This window comes from Corvus cornix, chromosome Z, assembly GCF_000738735.6.
Source record: "Corvus cornix cornix isolate S_Up_H32 chromosome Z, ASM73873v5, whole genome shotgun sequence".
Taxonomy (NCBI): Eukaryota; Metazoa; Chordata; class Aves; order Passeriformes; family Corvidae; genus Corvus; species Corvus cornix.
Window position 1 is genome coordinate 24530352 of NC_046357.1, and position 21779 is coordinate 24552130.

The window sequence follows — 21779 nt, forward strand, 5'->3', positions numbered from 1 at the left end:
CAGTAACCAGCAGCCCTCCTCTGTCCATCAGCTTTGGAGATCTTCTGCAAGCAGTCCATTTTATCCTGGAGGATGCAATTTGAATGGTTTAACAGAGAAGCAGTTTCAGCAGGACACAGGCCTACGCCTACTCCCCGGTGTGGCCTCCCAAAGAAACATCTCTGCTTCCAACCTTGAACTGGATCTTTTTGTCTCTTTGACTCATTAACAGCCCTCAACAAAAGCAATGTGAACCTTTCACCATATCATTAGCAGCATCTGAGGACAAAGAAATGAAGCTTCACTATATGTTACCATTTCACAAATAAATGCCTTCTTTACGAAAAATTAATAAATCCACAACTTTTCTCAGCCTGTCTGCCTTCTGCTACTAGTTTTCAAGATCATTCAGGAGCTTTGCAGTCATATATGTCATTTTCTCTTGATGCTTTGAAGAAGGAAGCTACACACATGCAGAAAATACCACTGTCATACTATTCAAAAGTCACTGAACAAAGTGAGAATGCTCCTGGTTTTAGACAAGTCTGAGGTTCTTTGTTTATACTAGCAGATACTTCAGTGAGACTCCTTGAATGGTGTGAGAATGCTCAGGCAGTGGCTTCACCTTTGATAACTGTATATTTGCTTAGAATCTCTTTGATTAAAATGAGTTCCTTCAATTAATAACTCTGGATGGAAAGGCAGTTTTCCCCCGATTTTGATTCACTATCGTTTTTTCATCTGCCTACAGTATACGGCTTCTAGCTATTGTCTCCCAGTAGATTGTCCTGCACTGGAGATCAGGTACATTGCCTTTGGAAGAAAAGTTGTATGCTATTAATCAGTTTTTAACTTGCTAAGGTACTTGGCCGCTGACCAAGGCATCGCCCCATCCCACCACACTGTGACATTGCTGCTGCTCTTGGGTCACTTAGTGCCCTAATCATCAGTACCTTTCTCTGCAGGTAGCAACTGCACATAAAAACATTTTGTCCTTCTCTGACATTAAAATATGCTCCCACTTTTCCATGTCCACATTGAAAAAGCCTAATTCAGTCAGTCAATTTTTCTGTGAATGCAGAGTGACATTACCACTGCCTGGCTGCTCACACTCACCACAGAATAACCAGAATGAAGTTCTCCTGCCTCACCTGCAGTGGTACAAGTACCATAAAAGCAGAGAGCTATGGCAAATCATGAACTTGGTTTCTTTGCAGCAGCTTGCAACCCTCACCTACCATCCCTTGGTTTTGGCAGAGCTCTTATAACACAGACTCGGTTCTGACCTGATGGGAGTGACTGAGTCCTCCCTGGTTTGAGAGAAACACCCCATGTTTTCATGTGGATGGAGGTGCAGTGTAGGGGAGGGGACTGGTTCACCTCACCCTCCCTCTGGAGCAAGGAGGAGTGTCTGGTACAGGCAGAGCGACTGCTCAGCACATGGGAGGCTCACCAGAGGTAGGACCACCATCAGGAATGCTTAAATGCATCCTCTTCAGCTCAGCCGTGGTGTTCCCTGAGCTAATTGAACATTTGTTAATTCAGTTTGCTGCTGGGATAGAGTTAATTTTCTTCACAGGGTCTAGTAAGGGCTATGTTTGAATTTGTGCAGAAAACAGTGTTGATAACACAGGGATGTTTTCATTACTGCCGAGCAGGCCTGCACTGAACCAAGGCCTTTTCTGCTCCTCAATCTACCCCAGCAGTGAGCAGATAAGCAACCAGCTGCATAAGATACTCAGAGGCCAAACACCGACTGTAAAACCTCACGTGCAGTGGATCCTTGGCTTGACACAGTTTCATGCTGTGTGAAGGGCACAAAGCAGCTTGTGAGAGATATTCCTCATAGTATCAGGTATGCCACACAACCCTGGGAAATGGAACACAGATAAATAATAAAGGTCAAGAAAAACATCCCAACTCTTCACTTTCCATGAAAAAACATGCTGAAAATACTAAATACTAAAAAACATGCTAAAAACCCCTCTGCTGAAGCCCTGGAAACTTGCATTTTACTCACAAACAATGAAATTATTAGTTATTAATTATTTTTAATCTGTAATTTTTAGCATGTTTAGGTTTCTCCTGGGACCTCACACAGTGTTAATAAAATCTTTTGCTATTCTGGACACAATGTCAGAAATGCATATGTGTTCCAAAAGACAAGGAGTTTCTCTTGTCCAAACCAAGAGCCACCACCTTAGATAAAATCTGTAGGCACAAAAGAAAAATCTTTCCCATCTGCATTAAATTGCTCATAAAGAAGCTCAACATTATAACTCAGTCTAGGCCTGTTGGATTTTCAATGTACCAAAATTAATTACATACTTCAGAGCAATTTTGCATTAGCCAGTGACTTTTCTCCTTTGCAGGTATATTTAAACATTCAGATGCACTGGAGAATTACATTATTAAACGTGCTGCAGAGAATATTAAAAATGGAGTGCTGATGAACGTTTGTTTGGTTGGCACAGAAAATTCTGACTCCTGCTCATGATCATCACTATTACTTCAGTCTGAATCACATAAGGAAACATAAACCTGTTGGAGCAAGTCCAAAGGAGTCTGAAAAGATGCTGAGAGGGCTGGAGACAGGTTGAGAGAGTTGGGGTTGTTGAGTCTGGAAAAGAGAAGGCTCCAGAGAGACCTTAGACACCCTTCCAGTACCTAAAGGGGCTCCATGAGAGCTGGAGAGGAATCTGTAGGACAAGAGCATGTTAGGAAGAGGGGTGATGGCTTCAAACTCACAGGGGCCAGGTTTAGATTAAATATGAGGAAGAAATTCTTGACTGTGAGGACGGGTATGCCCTGGAACATGTTGCCCAGTCAAGTTGTGGCTGCCCCATCCCTGGAAGGGTTCAAGGCCGGGTTGGATGGCACCCTGAGCAATCTGGTCTAGCAGAGGGTGTCCCTGTCCAAGGCAGTGGGATTTAAGGACTTTAAGGTCTTTAAGGACTGTTCCAACCCAAATGGTTTTATATTTCTATGATTCTCTATCTGCTAAAGGGACACTGTGGCCTCTGTCACTGGTCAGAGTGCATTAAAACAGTAGCTTTTTCCTTCTCCGTCATACTTCCTACCTCCTGAAAATAACACCCAGCACAATTTGAGATATTCTCCAGGGCACTTTGTACTCATGCTCTTTCTCAGGAGACTGACAATCCTCAGACATGAAATCCCAATCATAAACACAGAGCAATGTGATCAAACATGGCAGGCCAGATTCCCAAGAAACAGAAATCAATACTCTGCTGAAATCCTTGAAACTGAGCCAACAAATTAAGTAAAAGAGGAAGAACCTGATCCACAGGCCAAACGCAATGTGGAGCTCAGCACTGAGAGATGTTATGTGTTTTAAAGATGTCAATTTCTTTGCATCACTTGCATTCCCTACATTCCCTAATGTCTCCCTTGATATCACTTGATATCACACTCCTTTTCTATCAAAAATCCTCATGTCTTTTACAGTGGTCCTCTCAAAAACTTCTCAAACAGTGACAGTGGTTTGCACAACACTGTTGGAGGTGATTTTGAAGAACACAAAATTGTTGCTTCGTGATTTGTTGATGAAAGTACATATTCCTCAAGACTGTTAATCAGACATGGTTTTGTGGAAATAAGACATATGCAGACCTGAGCATACTGACAAGAGCTCTCTTGCTGCAGTTACACACATTCAGATAGGTGATTTCTGATTGCCTGTATCAATGTTCCGCCATCTGCAACAGCTGGAGCTGTACTGTACACCAGATGACCATGTGTGATGGAGTGTCTGTGTATCGCAGTCTCCATGCAAAAATACTACTTCTACATTTGCTAAAAAAATAGCTGGGTCTGTTTTCTCCTCAATTTCACCCAGCCAGAATATAAATCCCAGACCCAGGACAACACTTTGTGAGCCATTAATAGAACACAGAAGGTGACAGAAGTCTAAAAGAGAGTTTCAGTTTCTGAAAAACCACAGTCCAAGAGTGAAATTCAAAATATAAATATGCTTCAGAATGCGTTTGATATAGTACATGACACAAGAATAGAGGCTGAAGTTTCAAGATACCATGTTTAAGGCAATCAATGCCTCCAGTCCTCCAGCACTGAAACTTGATATGCCAGGAAGCCACATGAACATCAAAATTGTCAGCAGCTGCACAATCAAGACAGGTTGGTCTAGGTCTTTTACAGCATTACACCTGAAACTGATAGTGTGAGTTTGTACAGTGTTACCAACTCGCCAGCACTTGCTAGAAAATGCAGGCATAAAATGCAAGATGTCTGCATTATAGAAGTCCAAGGGACTGTTCCTAGGATAAGCATTATTTTCACCTACAGAAATTAACATGAATTGTGTTCCTGGAAGAGAGAATCAGGGAATGGTTAAGGTTGGAACAGACCTCCAAGTTCATTGGGTCCCACTGTCAATGCAGCATTGTCTTGTTAAAGACTAAACTATATCCCCAGGTGCCCCATCCACACACCTTGGAACACTTCCAGAGACAGTGATTCCATGGGCAGTCTATTCTAATGGTCATTCCAGCAGTGAGGAATTTTTTCCTTATATCAATACTAAACCTCCTTTGATGCAACTTGAGGCCATTTCCTCTTGTCCTTTCACCTTGCAGCGGATTAGACAGGTTACAGGATCCAGGTCCTGCATAGTAGTGTGGGACATTTTGGAAAGACAGATGAAGTGAAAACCCTGTAGAGAGATCATGATGAAGAAGAAGTATACACCTATAGTGATGCAGATCCCTGAGCCTTGTCTGTCCATTTAAATGTTTCCTCCTGCTGATACCTAGGTCCAACGAAAAAGGAAAATAAACCTCATTCTAACGAGATTACAGTAAGAACATGGAACACACTTTGCCCTTTATTCACGTCAGCCACTACCACATGTGTGAAGATTGTGCTCCAGACTATCTTGTTAGAATCTGCTTTTAATTACCTAATGATTTATTTTGCAATGTAGCAGTCTATGTTCTGTTCAACAGCTGATTTTTGCTCTGCAACAATTTGTTTTTATGTTTAGAGATCTTCAAGGCGAACAAAATCTGGAAGAAATGTTAAAATAGTTTAGAATATTAACTTTAAAGTAAAATAGATAAGCAAACAACACATTTCTCACAGTCTTGTCTTAGTAGTGTGTAGACACTCTTTTTGCCTTGTCACTTGCAGGCTGACAGCATCTATGCCGTATTTTCCTCAGCAAATAGCAGGAGGGGAGGTTAGAATTAATATTTGTTTGGGTCTTTTTCAAGCTAGCTTTATATAGTACACACCCAAAAGGCATGCATAAACATAAATCTATAAAAACCTTGGTTTTCATCTCCTTTTCCAATGCAAATGCTGTTTCAGATTTGTCACCACTTAACATCAGAAGAGAACACTCAGAATGGTGTGCATGGCACTGCCCTGTTGGTAGCAAATATAGCCAGCTTTAACCAGGAACTAAACAAGGGGCTTTTAGAGATGGCCTTTACTCTGTCACCAGCCTGGTAAGTATCAGATTGCATAGCTGAGCAATTTAGCATTTTGGTTGCCAGTATTTCTTACTAAAGGTTGCTCATTTGTTGCCTCTCTGTTGTTTTTTTTTTTTTGCTCTAGTCCCTTGGGATAGCAGGGACAGCTGGCTTCCTCCTCAGCCACATTGCTCATGTGTTTGGGTGTGAATGGCCTTCTCTGGCTTCAGAAAGGTGATCTCAGTTTTAGTCTTTGATGGAAACACAGCTGTACAGCTATCTGTCCATGAAAAATGCATTCTGCTCCCCACTCTGGAATGTGGGGAAGCTTCTAGACATCACTCTGCAGGGGATTTCATGTGTTTTCTGATAGTTGTGGCTGGGGCAGAGTTATTTTCTTCCCAAGGGCTGGTACAAGGCTGTGTTTTGGATTTGTGTTTGAACACAATGCTGATAATACAGAAATGTTTTTGTTATTGCTGAGCAGAGCTTGCACAGAGCCAAGGCCATTTCTGTTCCTCCCGCAGGAAGGAACCTGGGGAGGTGGCTGGGGGTACCTGTGAGATTGGGAGGGGACACGGCCAGGACAGGTGATGCAAACTGACCAAAGGACATTCCAGACCATATGGCATCATGCTCAGTATACAAACTGGGGGGAAGAAGAAGGAAGGGGGGGGACATTTGGAGTGATGGTGTTTGTTTTGTGTTTATTATGTATGATGGGACCCTGCTCTGCTGGGGATGGCTGAACTCCTGCCTGTCCATGGGAGGCAGGGAACTTCTTGTTTTGCTCTGCTTGTGTGCATGGCTTTTGCTTTCCCTATTAAACTGTCTGTATCTCAACCCATGAGTTTTCCAGCCTTTACCCTTTTGATTCTTTTCCTCAATTCCTCTGGTGGGGGAGTGAGTGAGCCACTGTGCAGGTCTGGGCTGTTAGCTGGGGTTAAACCACAACACCTCCTCAAACTGCTTTCAACAAGTCCATCAGTGTCACTTACAGCTTAATCCCACCTGCTTCACACTCATTTTTTTGGCTGGTTTGTGTTTGACTTTTCCATCTGATGCAAGTTATACTCAGATTCTGACACCCTGGCTCTGGCTGACCTCACCTCAACTTCATTCATGAGTTCGTTCAATTCCTTGCAATAATACAAGTAAAGATTTCACATGATCACTCATTCAGGACACGCTCCTTTCACCCCGAATCCTTTAGGTAATCCAATTCAGCTGCTCACTTTAATACCCTTGATTTGATTGTGTCGTTTGAATGACACTAGGCCAATGTTCTACTTCCAGGAAAATTCCCATTAAGATCAAAATAATTGTTCATGATTCATTTCTCTCTTCTACACAATAATGGTAAAGAGTTCAACACATACTAATTTATTTTGCTTCCTTTAGCTGCCTCTGCCTGATGAAACACAGAAGATCCCTAAAGACCAGAAAGAAAAAGCTGTTAGCAGCTAAATACAATCAGATTTTGATTTTTTACTTGCTCCCAGTTCAAACACGTCTATCTACCTCCTATACTTCCACTCTGTCTACCCTAGCTACAAAAATGAGGACTGTGGATGGCTCCCTGAGGACCTCTGCATCCATCATCATTTTCAGTTTGGCAGGAGAGAAAAAAAATGTGACTAGCCACTAGTAGATGGCTGTGCAGGTGAGAGAAATCATGCAGCCCCTGATAAAAGGATGCTGACTGCAGGAAAAACATGATAAAGCAAGATCCAGGTGGTGAGAAAATTTTATAAATACTCAATTGCTAACCAAGCTGTCACCAGCCTTGTGTTATCATGGCTATCTGCATCAATCACCTTGGAGAGAAACACTCAGGAAACGTAGCACCGCTAATTTCTCTGTTTATTGAACTACTCACTTGTTTGCAAAATGCTGCCTGCACCTGTCTTGGACTGCAGCTCCCAGGGACAATTCTCCACTTTGTTCTGTTTGTACAGCAATTAGCACTGCAAAAAAAATAATAAAAAAAATAAATACCCAAACCTCTAAACCCTCTGTATAACGTTCTCTGTCAGGGAGATCTGGGATGCAACCCATATAAACCCCTGAATCCAGCTCCACGCCTCAGTTATCACGGAAATTTTGGCAGGCTTCAGATGAAGTGGCAGGGACACATAAGCTCCTCCTGCAGCTGCCAAAGCACAGAGCAGCTACAGAAGTCAGAGCTGAGGTTGAGAAGGAAGGTTTCCCTTTCAGGCCTGTGTAACTTTCCAGGCAGTAAGACAGTCACATAAATCTGCAGAAATGGATAAAAAGGTGACGACAAGCCAACAGATGAATTTATTCACAAGCCATTTCCTGCATGATATGCTAATTCCAGTGAGGAAGAAGCATTCTGAAAATTGGCACGTATACTGTGCGTGGTGTCTTAATTGGCTGTTAAGGTTAGAAGAACACTGATTAGGAAACAGGTAAAGTACTTGTTACTACGATGAGCAGCTGGGAGCTTCAGGCAGCTTCAGTGTGGGCTCTAACTGCACATTTATTTGCAAACTATTACAGCAAACTTCCACAAGAAGGGGCCAAAAGAAGAAAAAAACCTAGAACATCGTGTAAAGCAGCTTTTGTGCCAACACTGACAAACTGCTCAACATTTTCCACTGCTGAGGTTAAGTGCTGGGGCATGTTAGAGAAAACCAAGAAACATTCTGAGGAGGCAGAACTCCATCAGGCTGCTTTGTTTCTCTAATTTTAGCATCCAGCCAGAGAGGATCAGAGAACAAAATGCTACTTCGAGTGACCTGGTATCCATGAGACAGTGAATCTCAGAAGCGAAACCTTCACTGACTGTGTCCAGGGAGAATAATTCAAGTCTGGAGGCAAATTCCCCTTAGCCCTGACACCTGTGACTTTCTACCAGTGCTGATACACATGATGCAGTCAGAATGATGATGGTTTGCACCTGTTTTCTTTACAAACATAAATTAAGACCAAACTGAAAAGGCAGTGGTCCTTCAGCCCTGCTCCTAGGAGTGTCTCTGTTACACGCCTCTTCCCAACGCAACACAAAATTTAAAGATGGAGACAGAAGCAAAGGAGTACGCTGATGTACGCCTACATCAATGGCTGTCTCTCTCTCAGATCTTCTGGTGTATTTCTATCTCTGTCATCCTGTCAGTTGCATAAATCTATACTCACAATAATTAAAATCAAATCCTTGCTTTGCACTCTGCAAGTTGCATCACACAATGTTTTGAGCACTTTTTACCAAGACGGCTTGAGAGCAGAGATCAAGGGAGCTACAAAAATGCAGCTTGTGGTCAAGTAATCAGGGCAATTACAGTGAGAAACTTGTCACTCATCAGAGGAGAGAAATGTAGGCTGGTTTTTCCAGCCCTTATTTTAAGAAGTAATTGCTGTTCTAGTATTTAATGCAAAAATAATTCTCTTTTCTGGAGGCTAATCCCTGGCAGATGGAGACACAAGTTTAGTGTATTAGAGATTCTTCATTGTGTCAGTTGTGTGGTGATATCAAATGCAGAGCAAACACATCATGCATTGGTAGGACAGAACTAGTGAATAAAAAAACATTCAGAAAACACCTCAGAAATATAATTTTTTTTCAATTTATGCATGTTCTTGTTAGACAGCTTCTGCTCTAGGCTTTTCCTCACTGACCATAGCAAGTCTTTCTCACTGCCTGGCTCTCACATGGTCAAAAATTTTACTGTGTACTACAGAACGTCAGAGCTGTTTGACCTTTCTGAGAAGAAGCAGGTCCAGTGATGAGAAGGTTTGGAAGTTATTAACGCTCCATCCATCTTCAGAGCTGATTAGCCAGTTACTGGATTTGAAGGAACCCTATTGTACTGAGAAGTCAGGCAAAAGTACTACTTTCACAGTTTGGTGAGGGCTTTATTCCTAGCACTACGTTCCAGACCAGGAAAACTGTCCTTCTTTAGCTTGATTACTTACTTCCACAACAAAAGAGATCTTCAAAAATAAGCGTCCATGTTAATAATAAGCAGGGGCAAGGAAGGGGATATTCCAGGATGTTCCCAGACTGCTCCACAACTAGGTTTGCTTTTGCCTTTGGCATAGCACACAGACAGAGAACTAAGAATTATAGTTAAAATAAATCTGAATTGCATGACTCCACATGTTCCCCAGAGTACCACAAATTCTTAATACTTATTCCTTAAGATTATTCTAGATTTGTGAGTTTAAGTGGATCAGGCAGGAGGATTAGCAAACAAGCAGATAATAATCTTTAAAAGGAACTGCTGAAAATGCTGCTGATGAATGACTTCCTAAAATCAAAAGAAGCATAAAAGACTTTCTGTTGTTACTAGAAAATATTCTGAGTTTCATGAGAGAGTAAATTTCAGAATAGGTTTGAAGACAGTTCCTCTTCCACTGATTGTACTGATTCCACGGATGCTGTCACTGGTAACAGACAAGCACCAAGGAAGCCAGAGCTGGGAACAACCCTGGTGTCCCTGAGGAGCTGCAGTCACCTTCATGAGGACACACTGGGCTTTAAGGAAACCACCTAGTATCCAAAGTGTGGAAAAGTGTATTTTGGAAAGAGGCAGCAGCTCTCTTTAGAACTCAACCTTCCTTTCAGCAGCTAAACAGCCACTGAACATGAGTCAGTGTATGCCCATGTGGCCAAGAAGGCCCATGGAATCCTAGCCTGCATCAGGAACAGTGTGGCCAGCAGGACCAGGGAAGTGATTCTTCCCCTGTGCTTGGCACTGGTTGGGCCACACCTTGAGTATCCAGTTCTGGGCCCCTCAATTTAGGAAGGACACTGAGGGGCTGGAGTGTGTCCAGAGAAGTGCAACAAGGCTGGAGAGAGGGTTGGAGCACAAGTCCAGTGAGGAGTGGCTGAGGGAGCTGGGGGAGCTCAGCCTGGAGAAAAGGAGGTTCAGGGGAGACCTCATCACTCTTTACAACTCCCTGACAGGAGGGTGCAGCCAGGGAGGGGTCAGGCTCTGCTCCCAGGAAGCAAGGGACTGGACAAGGCGAAACAGCCTCAAGTTGTGCCAGGAGAGGTTTACTTTGGGCATTAGGAAGAAATTCTTCACAGAAAGGGTGATTAGGCATTGGAAGGAGCTGCCCAGGGACGTGGTGGAGTCACAGTCCCAGGAGGTGTTTAACAAAAGACTGGGCGTGGTGCTCAGTGCCATGGTCTGGTTGGCAAGGTGGTGTTGGGTCATAGGGTGGACTCAATGATCTCAAGGGTCTTTTCCAATCTAAATGATTCTGTGATCCTGTAAATGAGTAGGTCTGCTTGCACTGCAACTGGAGTGGATAATTGCCAGTTTCTTGTCTCTCTGCTATTGGTGGTGTCACTCTGTCAGGTTTTGCTGCAGAGCACCTTCCAAGTTTCACTTGGACAGTCTGGGCTGTTCTCGTGTTTTAATAAATTCTACCACCGCTTTGGGTACCCAGTGCATTTTTCAAAAAAAAACCTCTTTCAAAACCAGAAACTTGACCTGCAAAGTCCTACCATGCTCGGCAGGGTGTGTGCTCAGCCTGCAGTGATTCTTGGGAGCAGAAGCACAAGGAAATACAGCTCCAAATCCACATACTCTCTCTTCAAGCTGTGACAAAGCTGTGAAGAGGGAGTTGCGATTATTTAACCTGGAGAAGAGAAGTCTCCAGGGAGACCTTCTTTCAGCCTCTCAGTACTTAAAGGGGACTTGTAAGAAGGATGAGGACTGACCTTTAGTAGGGCCTGAAGGGTTAGGACAAGAACTAATTTCAAACTGAAAGAAGGTAGATTTAGATTTGATATAGGGAAGACATTTTTTATGATGTGGATGGTGAAAATGTTGCACAGATTGGCCAGAGAAACTGCAGGTGCCCATTCCTTGGAAACATTCAAGGTCAGGCTGGACAGGAGTCTGAACAACCTGAACTAGTCAGAAGTCCCCTGTCCCATGGCAGGGGGCTGGACTGGTAGGACTTTAAAGGTTCCTTCCAGCCCAAATTATTTTATGATTCTATAAGAAAATTTTCAGCACTCATGGCTATCTGTAAAGAGTGGACGACCCAGTGAGTTTATTGGCAGGAGTACAAACACCTGAAACAAGACCACTGGCTTCTCTCTGGCTTAGACTCCTGTTGCATGCTGCCACAAGGTGACAGATCACAACCTCTGAACTTGTGTTCACCTCCAAAGTGAAGCCAGAGTCCAGACTTGGGCTAAACTGACAAGCTGCAATTCAGCAGGGGTGGTGGTACCAGCTCAGGGGCTCATCTCCCCACTTCTGCTCCCTTCAGAGGGAAGACACAGCAGTAAATCATCCAGGGATGATGGTGCTGGCTTAGCAGGGCAGCCTCAGGACACCCACAGCCAGTGTCTTACCACAACGTACTCTGGGTGCTACACTAGGTCTGGTGAGACAAAGAGGCAGGGCAACAGGGAAAAGGCAGGAAATGTAAAAGAGCAGCTGAGAAAGCCACGAATGCCCCAGATGGGATCTGCACTTACCATGCCAGAATGTTTTGTAACGTGGTCCCGAGCAGTTCTCCTGCACATCAGTGGCTCCTTGGCTGAACACTGATTTCTGCTACGGTTTTACCTCTACTCACGAGGTTACCATGGAAACTTCTACGCCTGAGAAACTGGGAGGACTGAGCTGTAGCCTGGAGAATACATAAATCAGTAAGCAGGGAAGTCAGAAACAAGCAAGGGCTTCAGATGTGCACCTTTTTAATGAAAGCAGCACCTGAACACATTAGAGAGGGCAAGAAAGGTGCTGTATGCTAGCAGAAGCTTCATGTTACAGAAGCAGAGCACAGGCTAGTCAGGAAAATGCTGAATTAAAATCTAGAGAGCACAAGGAAGAGATAATATTCTCGCATGAAAATGTTTCATTTTAAATATCATCCTGGAGTATGATCAACACCCAGCTTTCCCCAGCTTGTCCCAGATAATCCTCTTGTCCCAGGCCTTCCCTCCTTTCCTAGTAGCATAAATTAGTTTTAACCAGCATCTCACGTGGGAATAACTGTCCTGTATCTTTTTTCTTCCTACACTGTTCTCATCCCTGCTTTTCCTTACATGCACTCCAATAAATCATAATTCGATTTGCTGCTTTGACCAAATATGCGCAGATAGGGATGCCCTATGTGATAGTATTTTTTTTCCTGAAAGTGGGAGACACACTGCACACAAAGAAGGGGATTCTGCATCTGTCAAATGCACAGCTGTCAGATACTAGCAGCAGCACAGAGCAGCTCATTCCCTATGGGTCACAGACAAAAGACTGGGGAAGGAGGTGTTGCAAAAACGGACTTAATTCTTTCCCTTCCTCAGCTGCTTACCACTACACTTAATATGAAAAATGTAGTGTCTCTATTTCATAAGTATAGTGAAATACTCTACACAGTCATCTTCATTAAGTCACTGATGCTCCTAAAATAATTAAGATGCATAAAGAATTAATCTACTTGCTCAGGAAGGCACCTTCCTCTGCATACCTGACTCTCAGCTGCAGTATCTGTACTCATATGCTATACTCATTCTGCTGGCTGGTAATCACATGCTCACAGCATCAGCTATATTGAGTAAATCTTGGAAGCAGAACTGAGGACTGCACTGAGAACTTAAACTATCCTGTTAAATGAATTGACCACTTCCCAGTGACCTTCAAGGAGACAGGCAGCAGTTGCAGTACAATGCTCCCAAATTAAAGCACATTATTTTTGTGTCAAGGGTAATGCACCATACCTTACTCTCAATGATGTCTTGGGAGACTGGAGGTTAAAATTATGCCATTTGCAATTACTCTTTATAGGACATAGCAGACACAGCCTGTGCTTAGACAAACAGAAAGCAGTTGTTAACTTCTGCTGTTAACTAGGCCGTTCGGTGACTTTGCTGCCTAAGAAGTTGTTATGATTTTATCAACTATCCTTTATCCTTTCTTGAGGTGAAGTCTTATTTACCATTGCTTTCCTCATGAAAAGACAGTCTCTGTCTTTCCAAAATTTTCTTTTCTTGTTCTGACTTTTTCATGGTGTCAAGGTTGCATGTGAGTACCGGGGTTTTCTTTAGTCAGGTATTTGCACAGCAAAGCTCCGTTTGACTTTATGCACTGGGGAGTGAGAAGCAGATATTTCCATCAAAGATAAATGGAAAATGATACCTGGCATTGTGAGAAAGACAGCTCACAGAGATTCCTGTCATCAGGAAAGTCAATTTGCAGCAAATCACTGTGTCAGAAGAGACACAGGACCAGGGCTGCTTCATATATGGGGCAGCTGCATTTCTCCAGTCTAACACATGGCATTTCAATGACTCATTCTTGAACGGACCTTAAAGGAAAGGACTTTAAGGATCAACTCATTCTAAAGACCCTGTCATTAGCAAGGGCACTTCCACTTCTGACCAGGCTGCCCAGAGTGCCATTAAATCTGCCCTCAAACGAGATTCTTCTTAGGTATGACACATATTTAAAACAATTCTTCATCTCTTCCCAAAATCTGTGATGTGTTCATGCTACTCACTCCTTTCCCACCAACCAAATACGCCATTTGGGTCTTGAAACCAATAAAAACAGGTTTGTCAAACTGCCTGTATTGACCTATCAAACCACCAAGCTGTTCTCCCAGATCCAGTCAGAAAAAGAAATCTTTTGGAAAAGAGACTTTTGATACTTTTCTTTTGGTGCTGTCTGTCAACATTTAGCAGCTCCAGAGCACTGGCTTTTGCTTTTTGCTTTCAGGATAACAATACTGGCAAAAATTTACTGTGAAGGTAAGAGTCCTCATTACCATGATGGCTATTAATAAATGGTAGGTATATTTTTTAAAGTGGAAGGAAGAAACATTTTAGGAAAGACGAGTAAATCAACATACGAGTAATTTTCTAGCTCAAGTTACCAAGCCACAGGTTTTACAGGATATCCCTGTTGCCAATAGAGAGGTGGATAGGTATAATTCCTCCATGGCACAGAAAGGACACCTTGGAGAATTTCGGCAGAGATTGTCATGGAAGAATTTTTATGTTCATCAGATGCAAAGGTGAAGCACAACTGGGACCTGGGAGTCTTAGGCAGATCCATAGGGAAGCCTTCTTGACAACCTAAATTTGCATGCCCTGAGGCAGCTTTAATTTTCACTAAAGGTTAGATCAGTCTTTGAGTATGGCTGGGTAGATAAAAGGCTGGATGGAGCCAGCCTGGATATCCAATATCAGCTTCTAATGATCAAAAAGACTGCTTGCCAAGTAACATGGAAGGGACACTGACTAGAAATTGAACCACTGCATAAGGAAATTAGTCTCTTTCATTTGTTCTGACATAGATTATAAATACTGTAAAAGTCCAAATACTGCTGAATGGGTAGGTAATGCTAAAGAGTTGACAGTGGTGAAAGGGGCGATGGCAAATGCAGGGAACAGCAGTAATTCTGCAAGAGTAAAACACCACACTGAGGAACACTTACAAAAGAAAAATCAAGTTCTACAAGAAGAACCACTGTGAACCTGGAGCTGCTAATTGCAAGGATTTCCCGCAGCTTCCAAGAGGAGAGTAATGTGTTTCATTTTCTTTGAGCTCCTTGGCACTTTCTGGTACTTCTGAGTCATCTACATTGGTTTAAACCATTTCAGCTGTAGAAATTAAATTCACATGCACGTTTGCTTTACATGCTATTGTCTGCTTATAGTAGTGTTTGAGTATCTCAACATTTATTTTAGATTTGCTGGTTTCACTACATGATTGAGTGTTTGAAATGGTGCACACTTGCCTCTTTCCAGTCTCAGAGCTCCTCATGGCAGATGCTCACTGTTTGCACTACATTATGCTTTGTTAGAAGGGTTGCATTGGGGAGCAACAGGACAAGTTTTCTGCTGGAATAATCCTGAGTGCTACACTCTCAGGACTGAGTGGAAAACTTTGGACCTGCAAAACAGAGCTGGTCTGGGTAATCTGAGAGCTCAGTATGCAGGAATAGATGGGAAGTTATTGAAGAACAGTGGGAAGGTAATTTTACTTCCTGACATATCAAACTGAGAAGAATTTGCACTAAATGAAAATTCTTTTGACTCTAAAGCAATGAAATGTCAAAGCATATATGTCATATGTTTAATAACCTATAGCTACTGTGTTGTAAAACTTGAGCACATCCACCATGCTCTTTTTTTTAGCATTTAAATTTCTGCATCTGAAAGCTGCCTCTTCTGACTCCTGATCAAAATCAGTAGGGCTACTAAAAGACATCTCAGCAGTCTGATATAAAGTCTTCATTGAATAATGGAGATTTTAGGTAGCTTTACTACCTAAACATTGCTGTTCATTGTTGTTAATTGCTGGGCACTAAACATTGCTGTTCATTCTAGAAGGCGGAAGTCACAAATTTTATTAATAGCCTTTCACCTTAAGCTCAAATATCTAATGAGATTTCACTTCAGGCCCTAAGTTAACACTTCCTATTTTATGGAAAGCAACACCTTCCTAAATTCTCCTCAATAAACCAAGAATTGATTACCCACATAGCTAAGCTGTTCTCTGTCTTTCTACCTCCAACATTTAAACCCAGGTCTGAGCTACAGGGCAGGAGGTGCCTAGAGCATGCAGCCTGCACTGGCGCTGCAGACAGCTGGTGACATCTGCATCCCCACTTCTGTTTATTCTGAATTCTGAGAAAGGGATGAACGTGGAATGGAAACACAATGTCAGCCATAGTGGCTAATGGCCTCCAGCTGCTGAAGCTGAGCCAGCATCCCAGGTCATGCCCAGCAGCCCCTAATTTTTCAAAGTGCATGTTCTTGTGGACAAGTTTAAAAGGTCAGAGGGTTGCACTAGGGTGAAAGGAAGAAATCCTATGCCTTGGGAGGAGACGTGCAATATGTTTTCCAGGTTAGGGTCAGAGATTTTCTGACTGAATTCCTGAGAGTGTGGCACCTTTTTATCCTCAAGGATTCCAAAAAAAGTCCACTTTTTTAATAACCAGAATTGTGGAGATTAGGAGGGCTCATATATGTGCAACTCAAAAATATGAAGCAAAACACTCTTCATTTTAAAAAAGTCAGTCTGTTTTGGAATAGTTGCTAGAGGAATCACTTTTCCCTAGAACCCTATTGGAATATTGCTTCTCATAAGGTTTCCCTGTAAAAACAAAAATTAAAACTAAAATCAAATTAGACTAGTGTAAAGCCATTTGAATTCCAACTTCAGTGATTTCCCCTCCTCCCTTTTCTTGCACATGTACAGCTGAATGAAAAACTGTCCTTATTGCTGCCACCTCAAAATTTATCTGTTCTCCTTTTGGTACAAGGATTTTCCCACTCCGTCTCTAGTGTGTCTGGCTGGACATTGCACAAAATTAGATCCTAAATCCTGAACCTAAATCCTAAAATAGGTTGGATGGGGCCCTGAGGAACCTAATGTAGTGGGTGGGCCCATGGTGGGGCACTGGGTGGTGGTGGTAGCTGGAACCCAGTGATCTATAAAGAGCCTTTCAACCCAAACCATTCTATGCTCCTGTGATTCCAAATGACAGACTCCTAGAGGAGTATCCTGGATTATAAGCATTATATCAAGTTACCAGGTCAGAAGTACCACATTCAGTGACAGACAGCCTCTAGTTACAGAGACCATCATCTCTGCTCCCTTGGAGTTTCCTCAGTTACTTCCCTCAATAATTTATGTTCAATCAATAGGAGAAAAAAACAGTACTACAAAAGCTTGCAGTGGCATTAGGCCATCTAGTAATTTGCATTCAACAGCAAAGGTGCAATGACACTGTAGTATCTGCTTCTGTATGGACGTGGCATTAGTAGCTGCTGAGGGGCAAAATCCATGTGGAGGCAAAGCCATGACATCATAATTCATGCTGAAGCTCAGCCACAATGCACCCACATCATTTTATTGGGACATTCAATTTCTGGATTATGTGATTTAAGAGGGAGAATTTTCTGCTTTTTATAAAAACATCTTTAAAATGAGTAAGGAGAACAGGGTCTAGTTCTGGTTTAGTCTATTCTTCATGTTAATATCTTTTCTTTGGGTTGTTTTCAGGGATTTTTTTCCCCTACTCCCTACCTAGTCCTATATGCACCTCTAATAATGGGGTGTACAAGTCAATCTCAGCCTGCAGACATCAGAGAGCATAAGGGCATCGGAAATGAAGTGGAAATTATTTCCAAGCACACCTAAGAGCAGGGATTGTCTTATTAAATGCCAGATCACAAGGAGGTTTACCTGTCTGCTTTCTTGTCTTTCCCTGTCTCAGTCTCAGAGTTTTGGATTACCTGTCTTTACAGTTCTAAAAGCAGCTAAGTAGATAGCACTTATAACTGAACTTTTAGAAACAAGTTTTAAATAATGTATTTTAAAATTCTTTCAATGTCAGAATCAATGCCAGTTAAGACCCATACAATTACTGAAAAGGACATCTCAATGTCATTTCCAGAGTCACGGAATACCTCCCGTTTCTTGTTTAGGTCAGGCTTTAGTCAATTTTTTTCCACAGGCATCAGTTTCCACTCATTCCCACAGGTCTTTAATCAGCAAAACACTCACTGTTAAAGCGATGGTCTTGAAACTGTGGTGCAAGCTCTTAAGTAAGATAATCTGGCCTCTTTTGCAGCTGCTTCCCAGAGAGGTTCCAGCTCAGCTGTAGTCTGAACGAATCTTCCCTCAGAATTTCTGCTTGCAGTTGCACCGATACTATCAGTCCTGAAATATGTTTTTTAGAAGACACCATTTAAGCCCCTAATGTCTGTTATTTTTAATAAACTTACTTCCATTTTTTTTTTTTGTTTGCATTGCAGATGCCAAAGTTGCTGTTTACCCTTTTCAAGACCTTTCTTTACATTTTATATTTATATTATTGATTTACCCCTGGGCAGCTGAAACAGCCCTTGGGGCTGGCAGCTGACTTAGGCAGCAACCTCATTCTTGGAAGTGAAATTAGATTAAAAACTTCCTTCCTTCCTTCCTTCCTTCCTTCCTTCCTTCCTTCCTTCCTTCCTTCCTTCCTTCCTTCCTTCCTTCCTTCCTTCCTTCCTTCCTTCCTTCCTTCCTTCCTTCCTTCCTTCCTTCCGAATTCCTTCCTTCCTTCCTTCCTTCCGAATTCCTTCCGAATTCCTTCCGAATTCCTTCCTTCCTTCCGAATTCCTTCCTTCCTTCCTTCCGAATTCCTTCCTTCCTTCTGAATTCCTTCCTAATTCCTTCCTTCCTTCCTTCCTTCCTAACTTCCTAACTTCCTAACTTCCTAACTTCCTTCCTAACTTCCTTCCTTCCTAACTTCCTAACTTCCTTCCTAACTTCCTTCCTAACTTCCTTCCTTCCTAACTTCCTTCCTTCCTAACTTCCTTCCTAACTTCCTAACTTCCTTCCTAACTTACTTCCTAACTTCCTAACTTCCTTCCTAACTTCCTTCCTAACTTCCTTCCTTCCTAACTTCCTTCCTAACTTCCTTCCTAACTTCCTTCCTTCCTTCCTAACTTCCTTCCTAACTTCCTAACTTCCTAACTTCCTTCCTAACTTCCTTCCTAACTTCCTAACTTCCTAACTTCCTTCCTAACTTCCCTCCTTCCTAACTTCCCTCCTTCCTACCTTCCTACCTACCTACCTACCTACCTACCTACCTACCTACCTTCCTACCTTCCTACCTTCTTCTCTTCATCCTATTTCACAAGGATTCCACAAACATTGTCACTCAGTTATTTCTTCTCATTCCTCATAACAAAATAGATATTCTTTGTTATATATATGCATATATATATATACACACACATATATATGCATACAAACACACACACACACACACACACATATATATATATGCCTGCCCACATATATGACTCCTCACATATATGTTACAGTCTGCTTCAGAGAGAAAGAAAAGCCAAAGAAGAGCCTCTTGGGAGAGAGCAGTGTGCAGTGTGTCCTGCTTTTCGGCATCCCCCTGCAGCTGCCTGTCCCTGGGGCCCTGGGGGACACTGACATCAGAGGTGGCCACTTTCTGTTCCCAGGCCTGTTTCCACCTGCATTGCCGCCCATGGGCCCCCTTCTGTCCTTTGGGAGCAGGAATCAGCACTATAAATCCTGCCAAAGGGTGTCACTACTGTCCCCTGCCACGGGTGTGAGGAGCCACGGAGCCTTCTCCCTCCCCGCCGCCTCTGTGACGTGAGGACGGTGTCACGGCCAGGCGCTGCGAAAGCCAACATCCAACCCCGGCAGCCCCTCTTTAATTAGCTTTATTCCCTCTGCATACGTCTCTGTTTTAATGTGCAGTTCCCAGATTCCTTCACAGTCAGCTCTCCCTTTTATGCCTTCTGGAAAGCAATATATATAGCACAGGGCTATAAATAAGACTAGCAATGTCACGGTAACCATGGTAACTGGTAGGCTTCAAACACAGATGTGTGTAAGATTTATGGGAGGCTGCCCTTGACTTTTCAGCCAGATGATCTGTCCTCTTTAAAATTACCCTGCTTGGAATTTGGATTTCTCACCTGACAAAATTATTTTTTCTCCTTTTAAACACATAGCAGGTAACTGCAATATTTTTTTCCCCTTTTTTAAAAATAAATTTTTGTTGCAAAGGAGGCCTGAAAATTGATACCTTCTTTGGATGCTCATTGCAATGATGCTTAAAAAACTTTTTCTTTTCAGATAAAAGGAGCAGCCGTCCTTGCTCACCAGCCATTGTAGCTGGTGTGTCTTTCCTGCTTCTGTGAGGAATAGCTCAATTCACTGCAAAGATAAAATGGATGAATTCTGATCTTTTGTGCTGGGCAGAATATGAAAGTTTCAATTTCTTGCAAAACAAATGCAGCAACTGAAATTCAAAGAAGATTCAACCAGGGTCCGCCAACACCAATATAGTAAAAGCAGTTTTTTTCCTCAGTTTTTTCTGCTCAATTCCCCTCGAATAACTTTTGACACAATTGGCAGGTGAAGAAGAGCCATCTTTCAGATCCTTCCACATCCCTTCCTCTGGAGCAAAGCAGCCCTATCCACGTGGACAGGCCCTGTGGGCAGTAGCTGGACGCTGATTTATGACAGGGTGAGCCCTGGTCTGCAGCTTCAGTCCACAGCACTTTGTGTGCCCTCACCTCTCGCCACAGCAAAGCCGTGCCTTCCCATCCCTTGTTACTGCTGCAATCACAGAAGCTCATCATGGGCTGCACAAACTGGCCTGGGAAGCAGGGTGGATGCTTAAGTAGTCTGTCTTTGCAATCTCCACACATCTGCGCTGTGACCTGTTCCTGTGGCAGTGACAGCACCGGCACCCTTTGTGTCCCCCACAAGCTTCTCCCTGCTGTCATTTCATCCAGCTGAAGAACAATATGTGGCTACAGTTTTGGAAAACTCTGAACCAAAACTTCACATTTAGTAAGGTGGTCACTGCTTTTGCACCTAAATGTAACAGAAGCTCCACATGTTTAGGAGTTTCACAGGCTGTTCAAGGAAATCGTGGTTGCTAAAGCATGATGCAAGTGTGACAAAACCTGAATTTTAAATGCAAAACTAGGATTAGCTTCCTCTATAAGTTATACAATTATGAAAAGCTACTTTAAAATTGCAGGACTCTCTCTGTGATAATACTGTCAGTTGACTGACGAACACAGTTACTTGTTTGGACCAAACTTTCCTTCAGACCACTTTGTCATGGGACTTCCAGTGCTTTGCATTATCTCTTGTCATAAGCTGTTTTACAGAATAAGTAGTTTTCTTTAGTATCAACTTATGGCTGGCTCTATAAAAGAGCAAATTGTATTGCACATATATATAAAATATTATGTATAACTGAGCAACCTGATCTAATGGAAGGTGTCCCTGCCCACAGCAGGCAAGTTGGAACTGCACGACTTTTACAGGTTTGTTCCATGCTATGACTCCATGAATCTGTGATTCCTTCTTCTATGATTTATTACTCTGCCCTTGTGGGAACACTGTTATCGAAGTCTACAGAGGTGTCTCAAGTAGTGGTAGGTACTGCAACGTGTCTGGGACCATTGGTGGGGAACGGCCCAGCATTCTCCTTAAGTAGTGGCAACAATGGTAATTGCAGCAGAGAACATGAAGCTCTTCAAGGTACATACAGAAGCATTCCATGCAAGCAGTTGGGTAGAGAGCCTTGTGAGGTCTGTCTCCCCATCACTGCAGGGGAAGAGAAGGGATTATGTGTTTTTCTAGATGGCTGGACGTGCGGAATGCTGTAAAATGGCTCGTGTTTCACGACCTTCAGTGAGAAAAAACATTCTGCTAGCTGAGCATTTGGTACTAATGCATGGATGTTGCTTGGACAAAAATATGAATATGTCCCACCGTTTCACTGTCCCAGTGATAGTCCAGCTTGGACAACTTAGAGATAGATGCTGCAGAATTATGCAGCTCTCAGAAGGATTTGGGA

The 21779-nt window shown here is 42.7% G+C and overlaps 1 protein-coding gene and 1 long non-coding RNA gene across 2 annotated transcripts in view; one reads left to right on the forward strand and one right to left on the reverse strand.

Annotated features, from left to right (window-relative positions):
- The window catches only part of LOC109146432, a 1056471-nt gene that overhangs the window by 120547 nt on the left and 914145 nt on the right, over positions 1–21779 (forward strand). The gene's annotated exons all lie outside the window — the stretch shown is intronic.
- LOC104698003 lies at positions 1444–11959 on the reverse strand. The gene is made up of 4 exons (XR_002048426.1): positions 11896–11959; positions 7312–7399; positions 4919–5024; positions 1444–1849 (listed from the first exon to the last, which is right to left on the reverse strand). It is a non-coding gene; the product is annotated as an uncharacterized LOC104698003 (long non-coding RNA).